General features: G+C 44.3%; 1 protein-coding gene across 1 annotated transcript in view; it reads right to left on the bottom strand.

Moving 5' to 3' along the window:
• DNAJC5 (DnaJ heat shock protein family (Hsp40) member C5) overlaps window positions 1-8,587 on the bottom strand; it is a 56,517-nt gene extending 47,930 nt beyond the window's left edge. Inside the window, exon 1 of the mRNA XM_083507781.1 lies at window positions 8,541-8,587. The gene's annotated coding sequence lies outside the window, so the exon portion shown is untranslated. The remainder of the gene's footprint in view (window positions 1-8,540) is intronic.

The following is an 8,587-nucleotide window of genomic DNA, read 5'->3' as shown; positions in this document are numbered from 1 at the left end:
TAAAGTGGTGCTTCAGGTTAAGAACAGTTTCAGGTTAAGAACGGACCTCCAGAACAAATTAAGTTCTTAACCTGAGGTACCCACTGTACTGAGAGCATGTAGCAAACAAGGAAAAACACCAACCTCCCTTAATAACCTGTTTCCCCAAGGCTAACAAATCTGGGGTAACACACTGATAAGCAAGAGAAAAGAGCAAGAATTGACACTAACTCTGAACCTGCTCTGTGAATTTTTTTACTTCAATGTAATACGGTCTTATGCACACCTCTCTATGGAAATCTTTTCAAAAGGCTGTCTATGTCTGGAAAAGGACAGAGCTACATATTACAAATGTTTGCTTGTAACTCATTATAATGGCTGTTTCCTACCACCAACACCCAAAAAAGGATCTCCATGGGGAAGTCATGCCTAGCAGAGAAATAGCAAGGGGGGGGGAGAGAGATACTAATCTTTTCTCCACCCACTTTTGTGCTCTGAATCACCCACCAATCTGGCCACCCTTCAAGCTAGGCTTCAAACATCTGCTTACTGCCCCCAAAACGCATTTGATATCCTGCAAGGGAAATGTGACTGGGAGCGGGTGACCTGGAGAAGAAACACAGCAGGTAGGGAATGGGTTATACACCTCCTCTCTGCCCTCCTATTTCATCACACACACCCAAAGCTGATTTTTCAAAGATAAAGGGGCCATCAGGAGTAGAATCCAGTAACTCTTGAGTCTGGGTACCCTGAAACTCCACTTCAGAGAGGAGGAGGAGGGGGAGGAGGAGGAGAAGGAGGAGGAGGAGGAGGAGGAGTTTGGATTTGATATCCCACTTTATCACTACCCGAAGGAGTCTCAAAGCGGCTAACATTCTCCTTTCCCTTCCTCCCCCACAACAAACACTCTGTGAGGTGAGTGGGGCTGAGAGACTTCAAAGAAGTGTGACTAGTCCAAGGTCACCCAGCAGCTGCATGTGGAGGAGCAGAGAGGCAAACCTGGTTCCCCAGATTACGAGTCTATCACTCGTAAGGAAACCAAGCTCAAGATTTCATTTTTCCATGCTGGACAGCTCCAAGAGGAGTATACCTACCATGCACTGAGAATTCCCTACATTTTCTGGACACAGGATTCCGCAGGCTTAACTGAAACAGTCTTTCTATATTAAGTACTGGTGAAACCCATAAGGTATGAAAAAGAAAACAATGTTGGAGATTGCTGGTGGGTCAAGTTTCACAGTTTAAGCAAATTAATATATTACATAGTTGAGAAAAAAATAATAAAATTCCTTCCAGTAGCACCTTAGAGACCAACTAAGTTTGTTATTGGTATGAGCTTTGAAGAAGTGTGCATGCACATGAAAACTCATACCAATAACAAACTTAGTTGGCCTCTAAGGTGCTACTGGAAGGAATTTTCTCGACTACGGCAGACCAACACAGCTATCTACCTATAGCTGAGAAACGTAATTCTCATCCTAATTACTAAGCGTGAAAAACTGACATTCCATGCACCACCACTGCAAAGAGAACATATTGCCAAGCAGTTATACGTCTCCTACATCACCTTCTCCTTCAAAAGATTCCCCAGCAAGTCAACAAACTGCTTGCAAATTCTACATTTTATAAGAAATTTCATAGCTTGGTCCCAATGCACTAGTGGGTCACAAGCCCAAGGTCAGAAGCCATTATGTGAGCATGGCAGAGACAGTAAATGGAGCTCCAGAGGCACAAATGCTTAGAATCTGAATGCAACAGTAAATGCCACCGATTCAATTAAACATACCAAGAATGTGTTTGTGCTTTCCAATTCCTGGACTTCTTTACGGACTACTCAAAAAGTGAGCAAAAATAATGAGCATAAAATGGATTAACTGGCATACATAATTTAAAAAGAACTGCTGGTTTGACAGTTTAAGTAACAAAAACTTAAAACTCTGATTCTTTACTTCATCTTTTTGTCATTAGCTAAAAGCAACCAACAACCAACCGTTTCCATGGATACATTTGCAGATGCCTCAAGACATGACTTAGAAAATTACTTTATTCAGCAAGTCAGCATTTCACGATCAGCTATGTCAGAGGTAAATGTGTTAATAGCTATTTGCATTTTTTGGAGTAAATAATCTTATAAGACTGCAGTCAGAGATTTGATGTCACCAGCTTACCATCCTCAATTTCAAGAAGCTGCTCCAAACATCAAAACGAAAATATCCAAATGTAATTTTTAAAAACAATAATAATAAATGATCTGATGTACTCAACAGCCTGTTTAGACTGGAAGTAGTTGCAACAACACACACAGGAAACACACAGAACAGAAGGGTAAGTGCTGCGTGTGACACCTTTTCCATAACACGTAGGTATGGCAACACATAACAGGTGGTGGGAGAAACTCAACATGGGGTTGTCATTTTCAGGAGCACACCAGTGAACAATGTCATATTTAGTCCCACCCCAATTTATGACTATTATACAGCAAGTCTTTGCATAAGACACAACCAGCATCTGTTCCTAAATGGTCTTGGCATGCATTTTGTTTCTGGAGCATGCTAGGAAGTTTTTTTTTGGGGGGGGGGTTAGCTCTTATGAGTTATCTAAGAGATAAGAGAAGGCAATTAACCCACTGGACCACAATTACCGGTAAATGATACTGTAAACTAATGAATCAAATCTCTTAAGGCAATTTGCAAAGATATTGCACTGATAAGAATGAAAATATTCTCAGGTACCATTTAATAAAATCAAAATTAGTCAAAAATGGGATGCTATGGCACAAAAGTTAACGGCCACTATAACTCCTGAGAATTGAAGTGTCATCACATGTGTTCAAGTCAAAAAGCAACAGACTTACTTTTTACTCATTTTGACTACTGTTTCGGATGGATTTTTTGCACGGACAGTGATCATTAGAAAATAACTTTGAGAAAACATGCATTATAAAAGCATTTGCATAGTTTAATTTGAATATATATGCAGAGTTTGTGTTGTTGTATCTTTAACTTTGATTTAAATACATGTTGATATAAATAAATATAAAGTCAGAAATGCTTGTTAACTATTTTTCTGCTTTGCAGTTTCTTTAGCTTGCATAGTGTGATCTGCCAGGAACACAATTTCCTTCTGGAAAGGTGACATATAAACTGAAGCCTAATCTAACCTGTAAATTAGAAGACAAATAGCAGGGGATTTTTAAGCCTAGAGAAAAGGTATAGGGTGCATATTGCCAATAAAAAAAAAGTTAAAACAATGTTAAAAAGAAAGACAGCACAAGCAACAAGCAGCTTAAATCAGGGGAAGTTGAGTGTAGCTGAACTTTTGTAACAAACTTCTGAACCATATGAACAAGTGAACAAACTGCATAAAATCAGAACTGGGCAAACACCCATTGCCCAACCCACATTTGTTAAAATAATGGGGATACCGGGAACAGAGGGGGGATCAGTGGGTGAAATGTGCCTTCCCCCCCCCCCAGCCACTAGTTCTCACCTGCAGATGTTGCCCAAACTGTCCCCCACACACTCAGTTTGGCTTAGTTCCTGTACGAGTTTAGCTGGGCAAATCACTCATTCTCATCCTAGGGAGGGTATACTATGGACCAGAAGGATAAGAACTGGCAGATACTCCCCCTGCAAATCTCCCCACATCAGCATCACTGAGGATGGTAATCCTCATGTTTCCCATATAACATTCACCTCCACACTAAGCTGGGAAATGCTGACCATGTTCAACCTTTACTGTCACAGTATGCCTCTGAGTACCAGTTTGGGGAACCCCAAGTGGGTAGAGTAGTCAAGTCATGCTTTTGTGCTGTCCATAGGCATCTGGTTGAGCCACTTTGAGTACAGGATGCAGGATGCGATGGGTCACCGGGCTGATCCAGCAGGGCTTTGATTACAGTGGTACCTCGGGTTACATACGCTTCAGGTTACATATGCTTCAGGTTACAGACTTCGCTAACCCAGAAATAGTACCTCAGGTTAAGAACTTTGCTTCAGGGTGAGAACAGAAATCATGCTCTGGCGGCACAGCAGCAGCGGGAAGCCCCATTAGCTAAAGTGGTGCTTCAGGTTAAGAACAGTTTCATGTTTAGAACAGACCTCCGGAACAAATTAAGTACGTAACCAGAGGTACCACTGTATATCCTTATGATGGGATTTCCTCCCTTACAGTTTTTCAGAAAGGGGAACAGAAGATGCCAGTCATCTAAAGTTTCTTAACGCCAAGTCACACAGTTATGGCTAGCAATCGTGTGCTGCAGTAGCAGATGCATGCAGTCCTCACTGTACATATATGATGGGTGTCATGCACATATATGTCTTTACATACATTGACCTGAACGTTAAATTCAAGTTGGTAAGAGCAACATTCTGAAGACATCTGAAGACAGATGTTTAGTTACTCTAAACATAAGGGTGTGGATTCACCAGCTACAACATTCCCCCAATAGGTCTGCTGCTTCCTGTCAAGTCTCATGCTTAGCTATGTCCCAACCAGGAGATCAAACTGGAAGAAAGAAGAGAATGCACATGCGTATTCCCAGACATCCCCAACCCTGGATGGAAGGGCAGGATAAAAACCTAACAAATAATAATATTAACTCCCACAGACAAAGCAGTCCCCTACACCCACACTCCATCAGGGGGGCCTGCTACACAGTTTAAGGATCTGTGATTTTATGATTGGCTGCCAACATCTGAATAATATAGAGTACACATGCATAGATAGACATCCCTGAGGTATACAGACTGGTGAGAAAGCCAAAAATGGTACCCTGGTTACTCGACCCAATCTGTGTTTTTATTGGAAGACACTTCCATGCTTCCATCTCTAACTCTCTAGTTCTGGCATTGACTTCTGTTTTGAATCAGCTTCTTATCTTGCTCAGTAACTATGCTCTTCCCTACCCTCAAAGACATGGAACTGAAAGCCTGTAACATCTCAGTGTTAGAAAGGCTTACCCTTCTCTTTCAGGCACCAGTTATCAGTCTTCTGTTCAGTATTGACAAAGGCATGTGTGAGCCATCAGCTTCCATTAACCATGGCATATATAACTGAAGACAGGAAACTAGAAATAATTTCTGCGGCCACAGCAGCAGGAAATTGACACGCTATATTTCCTGGATTCTTATTTACCCACAGATTACATTTCTATAGCACAGGGAAAGATGTCATATGTATGCATGAGAGCTCTCTCTGTTTCCAAAATACAATAGAATAGTCTCAGTTTACCAGACAACACATGGGTAGATAAGAGAGGCTGGTGATAAAGCAGCCAGATCACTGGGAACCAGCAGCTGTGCAACTGAGAAGCTTCCGCTCACAAGAATAGCATGACTTAATGCGCAAATGATCAACACTCCATCCACAATCCAACATTTCATTGGAGAAGCAGAGAACCAAATAAAGTTGAGAAGCTGCCTACAATTTTGTACATATTTTCTTGCCCAACTGATTTCCAAACCGGCCCAGTTTTGAAAGGATGGGAAGTTTCAGAGCTTAATGTGGTAATGCAATTTAGTTGAAAATGAAAATGCCACACTATAGAGAAGTGCAGAATAAGTCCCTCACCGCCTCCCAGAAGCCCACAAAGGTTTTCCCATTAAGGGCAAATTAATTTAGCTATGGCTTCAGTTTACTGAATTAAAGCATATCCTGTTGATGCAAATTTAAGAGCAACACCTTCACTTCCCACCCTGCTTCTTCCTCAATTTTATTCTCCCTTTTCAGTAGGCACAGAATAAATTAAAATGTGCTATAACCATTTGTTAATTGAATTGGCTTTATGAGAGTCTGTAAAAGAAATGAATCATGCATCACTAGCAATATTCAGTTGAACTCAAATATTCTGCTTGTCAGCACTGGCCTCCAATTGGAGACCTGTGACCCACAAATGAGCACAGTCTAACCCAGGGGTAGTTGATGTGGTGCCTTTGAGATACTACAACTCTCACCATCCTGAACTACTGGCCAAACTGGTTTGGGCTGATGAGAAATATAGCCCAACAATTTCTGGAGGGCTCCACATTGGCTACTTCCCTAACCTTTACATTTGTGAGGTTTTCTGTTTTGTTTCTCTTTTAAAGAAAAGGGAACAGAAAAAGACATGAATTCAGAAATCATTTAAAAGTAGCTCCTAGGTGCAACATTGAGCTTAAAGGCGGATGCCAAGTTTTACATGACTTGAAAATGCATAAATACAACCATTAGCTCCTTTCTGATTCTCATCCCAAACCAGAGCTTAATTTCTTTAATGCTATATATTTGCCAAGCTCATCAGTAGATGACCAATCTAGTTCTATCTTACATTGCTTTGCTTCAGTGACCAACTGCTGTGTCATAAATGAAAGGCAACCTCACCTTTTCAGAGTCCAAGGAGAAAATTAAAGCAATAAAACAGCTTGAACAGATAAGGCAGATTTCATCTCACACTAGTTCAAAATGATGTACTGACTTTGTCTTTTACCCTTGAATACACATTATACTACAGAGCTCACAGCCTGAGACACAGCACAAAATGCAGAGACCTACAGCAAAAGCTAGCAGTACACATTAACTGCAAACTGATACTTCAGTGGATAAAATGCAAGCAAGATGTGAAAGCTTCTAAAGTCCCTTCTGTGTCACAGCGCCAGCAGCTGGCATGGATGGCTTTCACCTCTTCCTCAGGGGGAAAACTGGCTCCAGCAACATAACATGCTCCAGTAATACGTCAAATGAATTGTTCCACCATGTCTACGACTGCAAGGTACTGTATTGATAAAGCACAGAAGAGACAACTAAGTGTTGCTCTGACTCACGGCCCTTGCTCATTTCATCCAGCAACATTTAAAGGCGCTATCTGTGGGGGTAGGCTAAAATATTTGGTGGCCACCAGTCAAAACCAGACAAGGGAGAACGCAAATCTCAAACTCATTTCACAGATGCAGTTAATGCATCGTGTCATAAAAACTCAAATGTTCAATGATTCTGTGGAATCATCTATTAGGGAGACAGGACCTCTTGATTCTCTCCCACCCATGTCACTTGGCATTATCAATCACAGTGAATACACAGCAATCCTAAATCTAAGGCCATTATTTATATAATCTGTGAGCTTTTTAATCTTTAATTATCTTGGAACTGCATGAGAAGGGAGCTTGAGCACGTACCTATGATAATAGCTTTCCCTTGGCACAGAGTATATGTACGTCAGTGAAGGGATGAGGAGTTCCCCCAGCCTACCTTGGATGAAAGAGGTTCCCAAGAATAAACCACCAGCTCTCCCCTGCAGGAACTACCGCTTTTTCAACCCCATTCTCCACATTATGTCGAAGAGCACATGCACACAGAGACACACATCTGCAATAGAGCCCAGGAGGAGCCCTGCCTCACTTTCTTTTGCCCCCCTCGTAGTTTCTTCCCAATGACTTGAGGCCTTTTTCTTGGCAATCTGTCTATCAGCATTAACAGGGCTGTCCTCATCACCAGGCAGACTCTGGTGAGGGGGGGGGCGCGTAGAGAGGATGTTATGTCATGCAGGAAGAAACAGAAGCTTCCGACCCCAACACTTTCTCTTTCACAAACACCCAACGGCCCTATACATGATCTGCCCACAGCCACCTAATTCCAGTCTTGCTTTCCTCTGTCATCCCCACCCAGACCAGCAGCCCTCTCTCTGCCCTTCAACTGCACCGGCCTCCTCAGCGCAAAGGCGACCCCCAATTCCCCTCCCCATCTCCCCTTCCTCCTCTCTTGCCAGCCCTTCCCAAACCCACCTCATCCCTTCTTCTCCCCTCCCCACTTCCCTGGATGAACGACCCCCATTCCCCACCCCACCTCCTTGCACTCCTCTGACCCACCACAATCTGACTACATCCCACCCCCCCCAAAAAAAACCACACACACCCATCTTCTTCTCCCTCTTCCCACCCCCCCCCACCTCTGGGGTGGGCCTCAATTTCTCCCCTGATTCCCCTCTCTTTCACTCACTCCCCTCCCCATTTCACACCCTCCTCATCCCTCCCACCCTCCATGATTCCCCTCAATTCCTCCTCAACCCCCCCACCCTCAACGACCCCTCCCAATTCCTCCTCATTGCCCCCCACCCTCAAACACACCCCTCCATGACTCCTCACCTTCCATTCCTCCTTACCCCCACCCCCCCACCCTCAGTCACCTCTTGCCCCCCACCCTCAACGACCCAATTCCTCCTCATTGCCCCCCACCCTCAAACACACCCCTCCATGACTCCTCACCTTCCATTCCTCCTTACCCCCCACCCCACCTCCCCAGTCACCCCTTGCCCCCCACCCTCAACGACCCCTCCCAATTCCTCGTCATCCCCCCACCCTCCATTTCCTCACACGCCCCTCTTCGACGCCCCCCTCCCCACAGCTCCCCCCCCAATGCGCCACAGAGAGAGACCCTGAGCCCCTCCCGCAATGGCTTCTCCCTCCTCCCTCGCGCCTCACGGCCTCCCTCCTCCTCCGACCGTGAGGCGCTGACAGAAAATCCGCCGCTTCCCTCCTCCTCCTCCCCCGCCTGGGCCGCCGCCGCCGCCTCCGCTGCGCCCTCCTCACCTGCCGGATCCTCCGCCTCCTCCGTCGGCGTCTCCCGGCCGGCTGGG

Source organism: Podarcis liolepis (genome assembly GCF_965112155.1).
Source record: "Podarcis liolepis genome assembly, chromosome: 6".
Lineage (NCBI taxonomy): Eukaryota > Metazoa > Chordata > Lepidosauria > Squamata > Lacertidae > Podarcis > Podarcis liolepis.
This window is presented reverse-complemented; position numbering and strand designations above follow the sequence as displayed.